Source organism: Pipra filicauda, unplaced genomic scaffold (assembly GCF_003945595.2).
Source record: "Pipra filicauda isolate LSUMZ 115617 unplaced genomic scaffold, ASM394559v2 scaffold35_size7292922_pilon, whole genome shotgun sequence".
NCBI lineage: Eukaryota > Metazoa > Chordata > Aves > Passeriformes > Pipridae > Pipra > Pipra filicauda.
The window spans coordinates 4,558,408-4,576,140 of NW_024104487.1; the positions used below are offsets into that span (position 1 = coordinate 4,558,408).

Genomic DNA, 17,733 nt, shown 5'->3' on the forward strand with positions numbered 1-17,733 from the left:
CTTTGTGGACACCACTGTGCAGGTACCTCTCAGGAACAGCCCCTCAGCCAGAGCTCCTTGATAGCAATGCCCTACAACTACACAGATGCCAGAGCACTCCATGTCCCTCTCTTGTGCCTTAACATATAGGACAGACATCTGAGCTGCACTCCTGGGAAGGCAAATCCTTCAGGCTCTGTAGTATACAGCAGTATATTACAAATGCAGTGTACATTGGTAGCCACTTCAAAATTAGTCTTCGAGGTCATGCCATAAAAAAATATGTGAAAACATCTATCTCAGCCAGTGTCCCTTTTCCAAAAGAGGCCAGTAACAGATGCTACAACATGCAGAGAACTATGTGTGCCAGTACACCTTTCTATTGTCAGTCTATTAGCTACACAGGAGTAATCAGACACAGATACAAGATCCACACCTCTAGATTTAGTAGCAACAAACAAAACCATCCTCCAAAAACTTCTATAGATCTTTTTGTGACCCACCATGTCTCATGCCAATGAGTTCTTCCTCTGTCTTACTCCTGAAGTGAAAAATTTCCAGTTAGATCTAACTTAATCAATCCTAATTGTTAATTAATTTTTGCTGTGTGAGGTAAAAAATAAAATATCATTCCATATTTATTTTATGTTTTCTCTTAAAATTTTTTCAGGGCATTTTCCTCTGAGCTGTGGGCTTCTGTTCAACCTTTCTGTATACTTGAGACCATTCTGTTGGTATTGCTTCCCTTCTCTATGGCATTTCTTGTCATACCTGTTCTTCTAGGGGTGAAGAGTCCACAGTGTCCAAAAATGGATATGCTAGAGATTTATGTCACATATTAATGACATTTTCTGGCTTGTTCCTTACAACTCCCTTAAGGATTATAAGTGCTGTTTTTGCTCCTCTGATCCCATCCAATTATTGGGCTGACATTTTCGGGCCTTCTTATGGTGGAGATAAAAGATAGATAGATAGATAGATAGATAGATAGATAGATAGATAGATAGATAGATAGATAGATAGATAGATGGATGTACATAAATAATGTCCTCTCTCTCCATCTGCCCCTCTTTCTCCCTCTGTCCTACATGTATGTCTTCTGTACTTAGTATACTGAATGTTATGTGCCAGTTTGTATTTCAGGATCATAAGATCACCCTGCAACTCTCCATATTCATTTCAAAAAGTTGTACCTTTTAAAACCTGATAAAAGAAATCGTTAAAAAAATCAATATAAAGAAGACTTAGCTGCCTTTTCTGAAGAGTCAGCCCTTTCTCAGATTTGTCTGTCTTGAAGAGAAAAAAAAAATTTAGTTGGCTACTCTATTCTTTACTAAACATGTGCTGTGTCCCTTATTACTTCTGACCTATGGAATTCGTAGAATTTTTATAACCCAAACTTTTTAAGGAGCATTGTCATTCAAAGCAGTCCCTGTTCCACATCCGTCCCCTGGCTGATCAACCTAATTTTCCCCAACCTTATAAAATCCAAGGGTCAAACAAAGTCAAGGAGCACAAAGATTTCCTAGAATGAGTCAGTCAACTCCAAAGAGAATAACCTTTCATCTGCTATTACAAAAATCTTAATGTGACCCTACAGACAGACAGCAAAATCATATTGCTTGCTCCAAAGGGCCATAGCAGACCTCGATGATCAGGACGGTATCTACATTCGATACCGTACTGATGGAAGCCTATTCAACCAAAGGCGACTGAAGGCCCACATCAAGACCTTAAACCATCTTGTCCGGGAGCTGCTTTATGCTGATGATGCTACCCTGGTCGCCCACATGTTCCAGCACATGGTACATATTCCATCAGTAGATGGTACTACATATGTGCTACTACATCCCACTTCTGTCATAAAGATATGTTATCAGCTGTAGTTTAAAGCAGATATAAAAAGCATAAATAAGTAGGAGGAGGGACTATAGTTTACCCTCATTTCATGTGGATACAATGAGTTTTGTAATAACTTTGGGGGGCAGGTCTAACAAAATTTAAAGTACCTAGAAGTAAATAATTTACAAACTACGATTAAGAGCTGTATAAAAATCACAGAGTAAAGAGAAAAAAGATCATTCAGTTGGAAAAATCAGTCACAAATGCATATTTCTTTCTTTTATGTTTCACCAAATTACATGAACTGGAAAATTAAAAAAAAAAAAACAACAAATCCCAAAATGTTAAGTTTGCATTCCTGAATCATCTGTTCAGGTAGTGAAAGTCTCTGGAGTTATGCTGATTTATAAGCCCAGAGGATCTGTCATCCATGTTTTTATTTAAGTACTGGAGTCCATCATCAATGTTGCATTTCAGGGTGTTTTCAACATTCTGACGTTGAAAGATGAAACAAAAGCATCCAATAACGGAATGGTTACAAAATATTTGCCTGTAGATGGTCTATGAACATTTGTGCCAGTGGGTGTCCTGTATTGCTTTTAAATAAACGAAGAGAAATAGAAGACAAGTTTTCCACCTTACTGCCCCATAACTGGAAAAACATGATCACTTGACAAGAAGATAACGTGTAATGGGAATAGTATAAAACCACAGAGATGAAACAAATACAGATATTCCTTAGAAAAGAACTTGGGAATGTTTGAAACGGCATTGTGGATCTTAGCTTGCAGCTTGCTTGAAATGGTCCCACTGAAACCAGTGTCAGAATCTCCCTCTGATTTGAATGCATACAAATCCTGATCTACTCCAAACTTAATCCCTGCACAAGATATGTAAGAACTTGCATTATTATACATAGGACTTATCCATGAAAGGCATTTCTAGCTCCCCACACTGCAAACGCTTGCATATTGAATGAACAATGGTCTGCATATCCCAGTAAAAGTGCACTGTCCACAGATAATACTATATTTCTTTCTGACCTACCTACCAAGGCAGATTTACTCATGACTCACGTAGAAAATCCATGCTGCCAAATGATGGGATAAGCCTGTGGCTAAGCGGGAGGTGCTGTTGGCACAACATAACAGGAAACAGTGGGTCAGAGGTTGCTCCCCCAGGATCTTGCAAGGGGTCTCAAGGATTTTTCCAGGACACTGAAAGGTTTAAACATGGCTCTATGTTTGTTTTGGTTTTCTTTCCTCCCAGGATAAAACAGATAGAATTTGAGTGGGTTTTTTGGTTTGGTTTTGGGGTGAATTTTTTTTGTTCTTTTTGGTTGGTTGGTTGTTGTTTGTTTTTTCCTAAAAATCCATTCTAAAGGGTCAGAGTAATTTGGGGAAAATATTTCAAGACTCAGAAATCTGGAAATTATTTTCTGATACTAAATATGCACATACTAGTAATTATAAGTCCAGTTTTTCTGTGGAAACTCCAAAATTGCTGCCATATCAAATATCCTTCTAAGTTGATTTAGCTTTGGGTAATAAAACAGAACTGCTGATATACCATAATTTCCAGGAAGACTGAGGACACAGATGGCAGAAGAAAATGGAGCTGTCAGGAACTACGATCATTTGTATAGACAGTCATACTATCTATCCTGATGCTTTTCCCCCAGTATCATCTTTCTGCAAATGTGGAATGCCTGAGAACTATTGGTGTTCAAAACAGAAAAATCTGCCTGGTCTTCTCCATACATAAGTCATTTGGAAGCCACGGAAGAAACTGTAAAAAAAGTATATTTAAAGTAATATTCAAGATAAAGGTGACGGATTTACAAAAATTGTCTTCTGCAGTCAAGGATAGTAATGAGAAATACCATGACATCTGCTCTATAACACTTTAAGAAGTGAAAAGTCTTCAAATTTTGGAGTGGGGGTCTATAGCCAAGAACCGTATTTGGCAATAGATTCACATCAGCTCCTTTTTCTCCATTTAAGTTCAGCACTATATTTATAGGCATCAAGCTATTTTACAAAGTGAGAAATTTAACCTAGTTATGATTTTCTCTGCTGAGATTAAATCCTTAAGAAACTAAAAAAAATAAAAATGTTTTTAAACCGTTCTCTCAAAGCTGCACAGAAGATTTGCAACAGCAACATTGTCAGAAGCCAGGCTTCTGTCACAGTCTTGCTCTTTAGCTAAAATAACATCATTTAAGTTAGGATGTTTTTAAAACATTTTAGGGTATTAAAAAAAATAAGAAAAAGCAATAACTTACAAGAGGTAATTTTCATACAATCTGAAATCAACCAACCAGAGGATAAAATCCCAGAGGATATAACCCCATATCTTCCTTACATGCTTTTAGTGACTTTCTCTGATCCTATTGGAATGCTCAAAACAACTCTTTATGTCTACCTTTTTCTCACCACCACAGGAGTCAGCCCAACTCAGTGACTTTCAAGAGAGTTAGAGACATGTACAGACAGGAGAGCCTTTCCAGGTACTGTAAATGAGCAAGCTAGAGATCTCACGTTGAAGAGATAATGAAGGAAAAAAGCAACAGGAAAGAGAGAAGGATGTAAATACAAAGAAAACAGTCAAGTAACTTCAAAGAATGTTCTAGAATTATATATATGTTGGCCCAACATATGTTTTCTTTATTCAAAATCTGAAATTGTTGCTCTTGGATAAAAAAATTCAGAGAGTGTGGATGAAGTGAAACATTAGGTGATCTCCATTAAGGTCATTAAGCATTAAGGCCAAAATAGAGTGAAAGCAGTTGCAGGATTTGGAGTTACATGTGCAAGAACTTCAGTCACCATATTTTGATTAGTCAAACTATGCTTTCCACCATTTCTAAACACAGGCAGTACTTTTCTCTGCATGCCAGACATCTACTTTATAGAATCCCATTAGTCCATCAAAGCAGATTATTAATTTATGGGCACTATAGTTTTATGGAAGCATCTGATATAGGAAGCTAATTTCCTTAGCTGTCCTATTTCAGTCTTAATGTGTTTCTTCTGCAGTGTAAAGGAGAAAAAAAAAGTGCATATTTGAACTTAATAAAATACCATTTAAGGACAGAAGAAACATTTGTAATGTGATTGCACTTGTGGGAGCACCACCTTCTCCACAGAAATAGTAATTTCTGTGAACAATAATACTGTGAATTATTTCCTTAATACATTTATTTCTATCTGACATCTATTGATTGAGGAAACGGGTTACACAACTAAGGACATAGAGGCCTGGCCAAGTTTAAAAAATTTTTTCCAAGTGTTGATACTGTTGGTATTTCAGAACTGCTCCCAACTGTTTTAAAACCAGAACCATTCAAGGTATTTTATGACAGGACATAAGGGTGGTATGACAGGAAGGAGATCAAAAGCAGAGTAGATTTTTCCTAGACACAGCATTTGCTCTCCAGTCTCTACAGAACTGCTTTCCCATCCCTATCTGTACCTACCTCCCTTGAACATCACCGTGGAAATTGGAATTTCACCCCAATTTAGCAAGTGGTTGATAGACACCATTGTAACCCTCCAGAGTGCCAGAGAAGTGTTTTGAAGACACAAAGTCTGAATTTCCAGACAGAAAACACAGTATGTGTTTGCCCTTCTGATTCATACATTCAGTTGAGACTGTGAGAATACCTCTGCAGGGTAAGGAATGAAAGACTGCTTTGTTCCATCATCCTCTTTCCCAGCCACCTGCAGGACATCCCGACATCACTGTCACAGGCTTCCCAGCACAGGATGTGAGCACGTGCCTGGTACCACTATTTGGTTTTTCAGCTGATGCTTCTTCATCCGCAGCAGTGGAGGTCTGCAAGCACAGGTCTCTCTCTCTTTCTCACTAAAAGTGTGTCACAAGGCACACTTCTGGGATCTGCAGATCCAGCCTCCCTTCACACCTTATACTCCTTTTATCCCTTCACTGTTCAGCATGTTTGTCTTCTTTTCCTTCCCGCTTTATCACATACACTGAAAGCCAGCAACGGTTCAGATAATGAGACACTAACTCCAGATGGTCTGGGCCAGCCTTGCTCACTTTTTCTTTAAGCTGTTTCACACATTTTATAAACTTTTCATACATTTTCATTTCTGTTGAAAACAGAGTTCCTTGAGGTTACTGTTGGCTCTGGTAATTCATCAGCATAAGCTTAGCAAGAGAGGGACTCTGGGTGTCTCTACAGGGTCAATTCCAAACTAAGTATAATGCCTTTGAAAGTAAATAAATGCTAGTTTTCTAAAATGTATTTGCAAAATGAAGGTTGAGTAGTATAAAGTAAGAGGAAGTTTATCCATGACCCTAGTATATCCCTGCTCATTAACTGGTACATTACAAACTTGCTATGACATATAATCCCTCCCTTTTTACCCTTTGTATGCTTTGTAAAAAGTAAAAAAAAAAAAAAGTAACAAACAAACAACAAAAAAACAAAAACAAAAACAAAAACAAAAACAAAACTCCACCAAACAAACAAACAAAGAAAAAAAATGGCAAGTTCAGATTCAGAATTTTGAGCTCCAAGGTTTTCCACAGGTCCCTTATATATGAGGTTTTCAAGCTCTCTCAGGAAATCCATTTTGCGGATAATAGAAGTCTTTATAACTCCAGGAGAATAATTCCTTCTCATCTCTGGCAGAGGAAGGACAGTGAGATGCCCTGTCTGGCCTGCATTGTTACCCATATTATATCACTGGCAACACTAAAGAGCCATGAAAACAGTGCAGCAAATCCATCAAACTTTTCATATGTATATTGACTTCTAGGCTGTGCTGCACGCTCAAGGCTAATGTGTATGTGTGTACGTGTATACATGCACACACACATATTCACACTGACATATGTAGCATATAGGCAAAGAAAGAAAAATGTGCAGGAGCTACTTGAGGAGGAGACACAAGTAGCACTGGCCAGAGCAATCAAAGCATCCCAGTCACTGACAGATGGAAACCCACTGAATATTCTGTCCCTACAGGACTCTGGACAGCCAGATATGCTGGGGCTAGAGGGTAGGGGGTGGAGAACACCACTGTAGGGTTGCAGGTAAAGAAGTGAGATGTTCCTGTGCATAGGTTATAGGAGAAATGATGAGTCTGTCTGTCTTTATGTGCTGGATCCAACACACTACATTCATTTGCAGATCCCAGGAGAGTGAGCAGGTTGTGAGTGAAGGGGGAAGCAGAAAAGCTATAGTTGAAGAGAGAGAGGTGGGAAGAGTCTGGAAGTTACACATTTTAGGATTAGCTCAAATACAGGAAGGCTTGGTGAGAAAAAGGCAGGAGACATCACCATTCCCCTCCCCTCATAAACGCCCACTTCTTCATTCCTCCTCTTCAGCAATAGTCCCTTCTACTTCATTCCCTATCTCATCCCTCAGCCTGTGCTCTCAAAAGACCCAGGCAATACCATCACAAAAAAGTTTTCTCCTTCAAAGACAGGAGCAGAAAAAGGCATCCTGGTTCCATTAGAAGTTCATAGTATTCTGAGCCCTGTGAAAAGACTTGGACACCCAGCAGTCTCTGATTGAGACTATGAACAGCTGGGATAAATCCAAGAACTGCCTTGGAATTTATTTTATTTATTTCGAAGTCTAATCTGTCCCTGGCCAGCAGCAACAGAGGGAAAATATGATTCACAACCACCTTTTCTAGTGTGGCAAAAGACTATTCTTTCTTCCAGGTCAGAGATAGTTAGCCTGTCCCAAAATAATATGGTTTTTTTTTTCTTCTTTTTGGTAATTCATTTTTTGCCTCTGCTCTTTGATATCAATTCCAAAACTCCCTTTTATTTCATCAAGTATAGGATTTGCCAGTGTGAGACACAGTGTAAGCCAGCAGGCTCCCCATTTAACATGCATGGATAGGACATTTCACTCTGTGACTACATGTCTCTCCATCTTTTCTAACTGAACCAGTTAGCACAATAGCCACAGTGTGTGGAACAACTCTGCATGGTGTGTATTTTAACGGGCACTGTAGCACAGGGGTGGTAGCATGACAGGTACCACATCACCTTCAGCGAAGCTGAAGGCATGTCAGCAATTGTGGTAGGTTGGTTGTCACATCAGGATGGCTAGCCATCCTCACTGAGCAAGAAAGGAGTTACACACCTGATTTTTTGATAGGCTTTGCCATATGTCACAAAGTGCTATATTTTCCCTCACATTTTTTCAAGCAGTTTCCTTTATGTCCTCTCTGGTAGTAGACAGAGACATTTATTCAGTGTACAATGACGCCTAGACAAATGAGGAGCAACGGTTTTTGGCACCCGTGACTTCCTACAATGCTACACTGAAATTCACACGGCAGCCTGAACTTCCAGCGTATCTACCTGGCAGTGACAGCCCCATCTACCCTGTGATTTATGGTGCTGCTCTGTCAGGGCCTTACTGTCATAACCCCAGCAAAAACACTAGAGAAATTTAGATACCTGCTTTTGCCAAATAATCAACAGCATCTTTTCAGACAAAGACAGGAGAGGTTAGAAGCTACTCAGTAAATTATCCAAGTGACTCCTGGCTTTCCATATCAAACTGCTGCAAAATGTTTCCTACATAACCAGGGCATTTCACTGGTAACAAAACATGGACTTGTGTTGACTGTAATTACTCAGACATGTTTTGCACACTTTGACCAAAAAATAAAGCTGTTACAATGTACTTCTTATAAGCGACCTGTAGTAGGCATTACATAAATAATTCCTTGAGCATGTAATTGAAAGCTGCTTGATAACATTTTCTCATGACCAATGTAATTCACTTTGTGTTACAAGAGGGACACTACTATGACCCAGAGCACTACACTTCAACAAAACAGCTATTTTCTTGTTCAACAAACTGAAAAACAAGTTATACAGGGCTTTGATTGGCTATAACTCTGCATTATTTTCCATTTAAATACACTTTGGAATGTGAAGTTGTAAGTAGAGTCAACAGGTTATACCATATGACATCAGACAACACGGAAGACGAGGCAGAAGGGACCTATCAAAGCCCAGATAATTTCTTAAACAAAATAAGCTGATGCATTTTAAAAAAGCTTTTTTTCCTACATTGTTTATTTGATGGCATGGCAATTTGCTTGTTGTTACTTCAGGTGTATAGTCTCCACCAAAGTACCTAAAATAGGTTTCATATAACATGACTCCCTGGGTCATGTGATAAGAGAATGCATGTGAAGAGGGGTAAAACACGAATGCAGCAGGAGTCACAACAATGGCACATGATGACAGGCATGGAAAAATATAATCATCAGGCAAAACAAGCTACATTTACATCAACATCTCAGACAAAAACATGCTCCTTTGAAAACAGGACATACTTACAAGCCACAGACACCAGATCTTGTAGTAGTAGCAGCTACTGTATCTCAGTGCTCACGACATTTCATTTCTAGAAGCTGGATGTTGCTGGAGCATGGCTACTTGCAGGACAAAAGCATGTTGGGAGACTTCACAGTGTGTCAGTGAGGCAGTCACTGAAGAGAAGTTGCATTTCCAACTGAAACGGTCATAAATGAATAACAACTTGATGTGATATCTAGTTCCCATAGTCTTTTCATTGACATGTTTGTGTCGAAACGTAGTCCAACCACACACCACTACTTCTCCATACAGATTAAATTCCAGATTTAATAACCTCAGTACAGTTACTGTGCTGTAAAGACTGTGCTGTAAAAACTGTCTGGTTTAAATCTGCAATGTCTCTTTCAGAGAGTAGACTCAGTTGCCGTACTGAACTCCAGGGTGATCAGGGCACCAGGGAATGTAGTGGCAGGGCTCTCCTCTTTCTGACAGGACTCAGGAAGGAAAAGTGCTCTCCATTCAAGCAGGGACTAACCTTCTACTAGAGATAGAGCTGGGATTTCTAGAGCACTGCCTTAACTTGGCTCATTTTGAAATCAGTAAGCATAATTCCCAGTGGCAGCAGAGTTAGGCCAGTGAGATTCAAGTGAAACTGAAAATTAACGATGCCTGTAAGTGCAAGACAGTCTTCTGCATACAGAACAGTGCCTGCTTAGTTTTTGTCACTGTTCTGCATCAATACGTTTGCGTATTTTCTTTGAGCAAAAGTCATATCCTCACTATTAATGTAAAATGCTAGAGACCAATTACTTCTTACTATTTATATTTTGTTGGGTCTGTACAGGTTTATTGAAAAAGTGATCCTGCAGAAAGACCTGTGAAATATAAATTAATATAAATGAAATATAAAAGCATTTTTTTCTCACCTCATGTCTCACCTGGAAATTTCTTCTTGTGCTAGACAAAGGCTTCACTGCTGGAACAGGATGCCTGTCATAATAACTGAAGCACACCATGGGAAGGGGAGATCAAACTGTTCCCTGTTTTTTCCTTTCCTTTGTCCCATACTTTCTCTATTTTTCTTTTCTATGTGCACTAATGTAGATTTTACTGATCAGTGAGAAATCCTCTTAATGAATGAATCCACTCTGCAAAAATTGTATTACATATTAATTTTTTTATAAGTTTCATTGGCCCTATATTAAACATAGTCTCTCCCAACTGTCAGTCGAACACACCTTTAGATTCAGAGTTAATATCTTTTGAAAGGGAAGAAAGGACTTTCTTTTTATTGGATTAGCAGCAAAAAAGTTCCCAAACTCTGTAACAAAACTGAGCCCTTGCCACATTCACATTAAACCACATTATTCTACATCTCAAGGATAGAACCTACTGCAAATTACCATTTACAGAAATAATCTGCTCCATTGTTTGAAGCAGTTCTCCATGACATTAGGGCAGTCCCAGACCTCAGGACACTTTGCACTGCAGAGAGCCTGAAAGAAGATGTGCAATTCAGCTTTCTTTCATGTGTTGTGTCTCATAAGAAAGCAGGAAAGATTTTGTGCAGAAATTCCTGGCTGTGACTCTGCGCAGACAGAGAGAGATCAACAGAATAAAAATAAGCTTTTTATAACCCTAACTTTGCAGTTTTCTGCCACATTTCAAATACTTTCCAACTTTGGATGCTTGCCCATCTTCTCTATAACGCTGATTCGCATACCTCCGACAGTTCCATTGATTGGTTTTGGATTTTTATAATGACGAAAATATAACTATCAAACTACCCACTATGCTATGATCAAAGAAAAATATCATATGCACCAGCAGACATAAAATAGCTCCAGGAAAGATTGTTGCTAGTGGATATAGCCCTCACTGCTCATATAAAGCACAGTGCTGCCACTGATTCCTAATAGCAGTAATCCTCCCTGAATGGGTTTATTAAAGTGTCCTCAGCCTTAATGTGGGCTGTTAATGATCTGGTGATAACAGCCTACTTTGCTCTATCTAGTGCTTAACCCACACCAATTTCTGCTGTTGCATTTTTTTTCTCCACATTTATCATTCTCTGAAAATGTTTTTAATATTCTTTCTTGCAGCACAGATGGGGAATGCCTTCTAATTGTCATTCAGAGTCTGCTTATTCTGGATCTTCTGCATAAATATACTTGCAAAATCAGCAGCCTCATATACACCTGCCCTCCCACTCCTGTTCCACAAGCAATTGCAGTGGTGACCTCTTCCAGTCTTGTTACAAGGAGACCACATTCTGCCTTCCATCTCAGAGACTCACCCTGTACCTATGTTCTCTGACTAGACACCACAGCACACTGTAGCATCCTGCTTCCTTGGCTGTCCAGAGAAGGTTCCCTTTTGGAGCATACCAGGCTCTGGCCAGAAGTACCTCCATATAATCCTATAGAAACAGCATTGCTGGAGGAGGGGGAAGGGGACACACGCTGATTTGTGGTGGGTCTGATGCATGCACCCTGATGCATGCCAATGAATCCTGATGCATGCTGGATTTCACTCTGATACAGTGTTGTGAAAAAAATCTCCATAGTTTAAGAATGGGTCCAGGCACCTGGAACTGATCTCATCTTCTCAAGTCTATGTAAAACACCAGAATCCCACTCACATTGCATAAAACAGCAGAAGTTCACTGTATAGTTTTTTCCATTTCAGCTTTGTCTGAATTCTCTGTTTTGCAGAAAGCATTAATGACCCCAGCCAGTAAGTTTCCAAAGGCAGGGACTGTTTTGATGGGAAAAAGGCTTAAAAGTCCTCAGCTTTGCAAATCTCAGCTTTCAACTAGCTTCCCTTTCACAGAGAAGGTTTTTTCCCAACAAAAATAGATCTAATAAAAGGTCTAAGTATGAAAATTTCAGTCGGTAATGCAATTAATCATTCTGTTGAATTCCTGCCATCAATTGATGATCAATTGATGTTTTGCAGAGATGCAGTAGGAGAATCCTAGCACTGATTTTCTTAATAATTTTGCTGCTGTTTGGTTTTGAATACTGTTAATATCTGTGCACAAAAATGTGATTCAATTATGCAAAGAAAATGCACATAATATTCCCTGTGATTGTTTTGTTCAGGTAGTTTTGTATATTTATAGATGAAACACAGTGATGAAAACAAAATTTGAAGTACTATTCCACGAGGCATTAGATTTAAGGACATTCATCATAAGCAGTGATGTTGTTTGACGTGATATTTTAAAAGCCAAGGTGCAGAGGCTTGTTAGCTCTATCATCTGCATGTATCATCTGCAAATATCACCTAAGTCCAACTCAGAATAGACTCTCTCTCCAGCATTCCAGCAGAAATAACCTTTAAATAGGTACCATACATTTAGATAATTGACAATGAAAAAGAGATATCAGTTCATCTATCCTGGGTGTCAAACAGGCAGTTTCAATTTACGACCCTGGAACTGCTCACCATATATCTTTTGTCTTAAAATACTCCTCATATGTAAAAGCCTGAAAAAATAAATCAAAGCCTGAGGAAGTCCTGGGGAGAAAATTTGCTATGAACACTCAAGTTGCATTAGTTGCTTTTGACTTGTCTAGCTGCCTCTGGTGTTCTAGGATTCATTTGGTTATGAATGCGTGCTATTGTCTTGGAAGATCTTTGAGGTCAAAAGTAATGGAAAGGGCAGAGATTTCAAATTGTGCCTGGAAGACATTAAATCAAATTACAGTATAGTTAGGTAGATTATCTTCCCCATGTAACTGGCTGTCCAAGAATGCATTTTTTTATTCCAATGGCAAAAGATATGAGGGTGGTAAATTATTACATTAGGGTGGTGAAACACTGAAACAGGTTGCCCAGAGAGGTGCTGGATGCCCCATCCCTGCAAACATTCAACATCAAGTTGGATGGGGCTCTGCACAACCAGATCTAGTTGAAGATGTCCCTTCTCATTGCAGGGGGATTGGACTGGATGAGGTTTAAAGGTCCCTTCCAACATAAACTTCTATTATTATATGACACAAAAAATGTATCAGAAATCAGAAAACTCCTATAACTGTTTCTGAAGGAATAAAAGGTATGTATTTGTATTTTATGTGTACAAAAAATAAGACACATAGCCAAGACCTGTTTCTGAAAATCCAAGTACAATCCAGAGTTGAATCTGAATCCAAATATCTCAGTGTTCATGTTCTATTAAATCATTAAACTGTGACTCACATTTCAGAGCTTTGGAGTAATTTTGTTATTGTTGTTAAATTGACATTGTAAGAATACACTGAAGCTTATGTTGCCTCTCTTCCCTACTGTCTTCGTTTGAGCTGGAAATGCCAATTGAAAGCACAATTTTTATTTTTAAATCTTTGATAAACTTAAAGCACAGAGACAGCATAGAAAAAAAAAAGAAAAAAACCGACAACATCCTCCAAACACCAACACCCCCCCCTCCACAAGTATCTTTGGCCCTTTAGGGAAGGCTTTATCATACTAAGATCAAAGGGCTGTTTTTCACCTTTCAAAAAGGACATGATTTTAGTCATGAGTAAGGATAGATGCCTTCAATACGCTTATGTTAAACAAAGCAATAATTTGAAGCACGGATAAGATTCACCAAGCCCACATTAAGAAGCTAGGTTCCTGTAAGCACCACAAACTGTGGTTAAATGCCAAATTGCACAAAATTTTGGTAGGCATTTTATCAAAGGTGTTAATGCTCTGTGGTTTTAGGTGTGCCAGTCTGGTTTTTTTCTTCTGAAGGGAGTAAAGGGTGCTAGAGGCAATGACTTCCAGGGTTTCTAGGAAAGCACCGCCTGTTATGCTTTAGAAATACCTGTCTGTAGTTTCACATGGTGTTCTGAAAGGCTCCACTGATATCTGCTTTCAGAGCACAGTGATGTTAGTCTAGTTACTTGTCCTTTTAATTCATCTTTTCGTAAGTGGTTTTGCGTTTATAATTTTCAGTATGGAGGGAAGCCTGTTTTTAACCAGAAACTCACAGTTAATGCTCGTGATAAGTCACTGTGACGTAGAAGGAAAGTTAGGCATTGGTAAGAGTCTCTCCAGACCACCCTCAGTATTTCAAAGCCATCTGTGCTGCACACACACAATTTTTAGTACTATTTTCCATAACCATGCAGCCACCTAGTCTCTTTTAAGAGCAGAAGTCTGGGAACTTCTCTTAAATGCTCTGCTCTTCTTATATGATCTTCAACAAGCTGAAAACTTATGCCCAAGAAAAACCTCTCTCCTCAGTACAACTTTCAAGAAGTAAGGATGCTGTTTTAAAATGATAGTTGTGTGAGCAATAGCAAATTACTTCATATACTGAGAAATACCTCACAAGTAACAGACAAACTAGTGTCATGTACTTTTGCATGTCTCTGCATTTGAATGTTATTTAGCTCATTATACAGGTTTATTCCCAGTTTAAATGATGCTTACACAGTTCTCACCACTAACAGACACTAACAATGATTAAGTCAAGGTGTGTACATGAAATTGCTGGATGGTGTTTCTGGGAGGAGAAACAGCAGTTAAAATCTGTCTTCCAAATTTTAGGTTTACAATGATGCCAGTACCAAAGCTAGACTGAGATTATGTCTTAAGAAAATTCCTTCCAGCTACATTTGAAAGAAGTTGATACGTAAGGGTTGTGCAGCTGCTTACTAAACAGCTTGGGTTTGAATTCATTAACAGAAGGAACTGTTTGTATTTCATGTCTAACTGAAGTGTTTTAGAAGTGATGGCCACATGGCACTGTTTTATTAGAGTTAACTCAAAGTTAAGGCAAGTGGACAAATCCTCACAAAACCAAACTATACAAACTCTTACATATGAGACACTTGGTCAGTCCCTTTACAGCTCCAGGTTGGTTGCTCTTTGCTAGTGTCCAGCTTCCCTGTGATCTGGGAGCAATCAGACTCCCTTGCTTGTGCCAAAAAAAAGAAACCCATTATGAGACACCCAGGTGCTTCGAAAACAGGTAGAAACAGATAGAAAGAAGTGGATTAGGTGTGCCAACATAATCTAGTACTGTGATGCCCTTGTGAAGATATATTGTGCTTAACTGTCCAGTCTAAAGCTGCACAGATGACATATGAAGTATACCCACTAGTACAGCCTAGGGTTCACATCACTTGTAGTGGGGAAGCTGCATAGTTTTTAGTCCCTTGAAGTCTTACCAGCCTATGATGAGGAGTTCAGCAAAATAAAGGTTTTAAAATAGAAAAAGTAAGTGACTGAAACTGCTTTAGACAGCCGCTATATGAGGTAGCAGGTGATGAACCTACCCAGAGGTCCCAAGAAATATTAATATTTAAAAGGTCTTATATTTCGCTAACTTCAGAGGAGTGTGTGGCACTGTCTGTCACCTTAAGGAAATGGAAGCCATAGAAATGGGAATTAATGAATCAGAGAAGGGCTTTCAGCTTCTCTGAAATGTTTCTCTCACAGCACTTCCCCAGACCTGTTCTCCATCCTCAGCAGTTCATCAGCATACCAGGCCAACAACCCCCTGGGTTCCTGGTAGCAGCCCCCACGCCCCCCAAACACAGTCTTTTGCAGGTCACAGCAAGTGAGACGTAAGTACTATTCCTTTCACCACTACCTCTGTGAATCACATATTTAAGAATTATCATGAAAATCCACATTCATTACACAATCTTCACTCATGTCAACAACAACAGTCAACCAAAAAAGAAAATAATTCCCCACACCAAAATCAAGATAACATTATCACAACACTGAATGGAAGTTGACAATTTAGACACAATCCACCGCTCACTGCCACAATTACAACAGAAATTCCTCACTATCATTCTACTCTCTCACATTGTTCAGTCCATGTTTTGCCCATTACTACTCCCCAGTACCAACCTTATCTCAAATTCCTCATGTCCCATGTTAGGCATCAAAAGGGACTCTGGTGGTTTGACCCTGGCTGAATGACAGGTGCCCACCAAAGCCACTCTTGTCACTCTTCTTCTCAGCTGGATGGGGAGACATAATATGACAAAAGGCTCATGAGTCGAGATAAGGACAGGGAGAGTTACTCAGCAATTGCTATCATGGGCAGAAAAAAAAGACTAAGCTTGGGGAAATTTCTTCCCAATTCAATCACAGTAGGATAATGAGAAGTAAAACCAAATCTCAAAAACACATTTCTCCTGCCCCTCCCTCCTTCACAGGTTTAACTTCATTCCAGATTCTCTATCTCTTTCCTCACAGCTGTGCAGAGGGACAAAGAATGGGGGCTATGGTCAGTTCATCACACATTTCTGCTGTTCCTTACTCCTCATGATGAAGAGTCCTTTCCTTACTCTAGTGTGGGGTCCTTCCCACAGAAGACAGTCCTGTATGAACTTCTTCAATGTACAAGCTTCAATTGTACAAGCTTGTACAATTCCCACAAGCTGCAGTTCTTCAAAAACTGCTACCGCATGGGTCCCTTCAATGATGCTCAGTCCTCCAGGAACAGACTGCTCTAGTGTGGGTCCCCCACAGGGTCACAAGCCCTGCCAGGAAACCTCCTCTAGTGTGGGCTCCTCTCTCCATGGGGCCACAAGTCCTACCAGGAATCTGCTGCAGCGTGGGCTTCACAAGGGGTCACAATCTTCTTTTGATACCTCCACATCCTCCAGTATGGGATTCTCATGACCTGTAGGTGGATATCTGTGCCACTACCATCCTCCATGGGCTGCAGCAGAACAGCCTACCTCATCACAGTGTTCACCATGGGCTGCAGGGGAATCTCTGCTCCAGCACCTGGAGCACCTCCTCCACCTCCTTCTGCACTGGCCTTGGGGTATGTAGAGTTGTTTCTCTCACATGTTCTTACTCCTCTGTAATTTTCTTCTGGCCAATAACTTTCCTTGCTTCTTAAATACGTTATCCCAGAGTCGCTGATGGGCTTGGCCTTGGCAAGCAACAGGTGTGTCTTGGAGCTGGCTGGCATTGGCTCTGTCTGACATGGGAGAAACTTCTGGCAGCTACTGAGAAGCCATAGCTGTAGTCCTTCCCAGCTACTGAAATTTTGCCATGCAAACCCACTATAACTATGCTGTATAAAAGGCAACCATGTAAAGCTTAGCTCTGTCACGGTTGTTGCGGGTATACCAGGGTAGCATGGCACTTTTTGGAGTTGACGATCATCTGTCACATCGGTTTTGCCTGTAACAGCCTGCAGTTCTCATGAACCTAGTTTTTTTTAGCTGTGTGATGCAATTCTTTGCTGTTCTGGGCATTGCTTATAGCTCAAGAGCGTTATGCTACTCTGTCATTCACATGAAGTCTGCCATTGAGACAAAGTTTGGCAATTAAAAAAATTGGTTTGGTTTTTTACCACTTAATATTACATTGTCATCTTTAGAATTAAATACACATCCCCACCTGATTCAGGTAAACAGCCATACAATGTTATCTTAATATCAAAACTCCTGGTCTTCTAGGTTTACAAGATGGCTTTTTTTTGGCAGGAAAAGAAAAACCACATAGTGGTTGCTTTTTACTGCTGGACCAAGTCAGGTATCTTAGTCATTCAGCAAGCTCCTGACCCTGCACAGGACAATCCCAAAAATTATACCATGTACCTGAGAGTGTTGTCCAAAC

At 39.6% G+C, this 17,733-nt stretch overlaps 1 long non-coding RNA gene across 3 annotated transcripts in view; it reads left to right on the forward strand.

The window, feature by feature from the left end:
* The window catches only part of LOC120323867, a 29,243-nt gene extending 22,990 nt beyond the window's left edge, over nt 1-6,253 (forward strand). For all 3 annotated transcript variants that reach the window (XR_005564779.1, XR_005564778.1, XR_005564780.1), the window contains one exon: nt 4,265-6,253. This is a non-coding gene — a long non-coding RNA (uncharacterized LOC120323867). The remainder of the gene's footprint in view (nt 1-4,264) is intronic.
* Nucleotides 6,254-17,733: the final 11,480 nt, after the last annotated feature.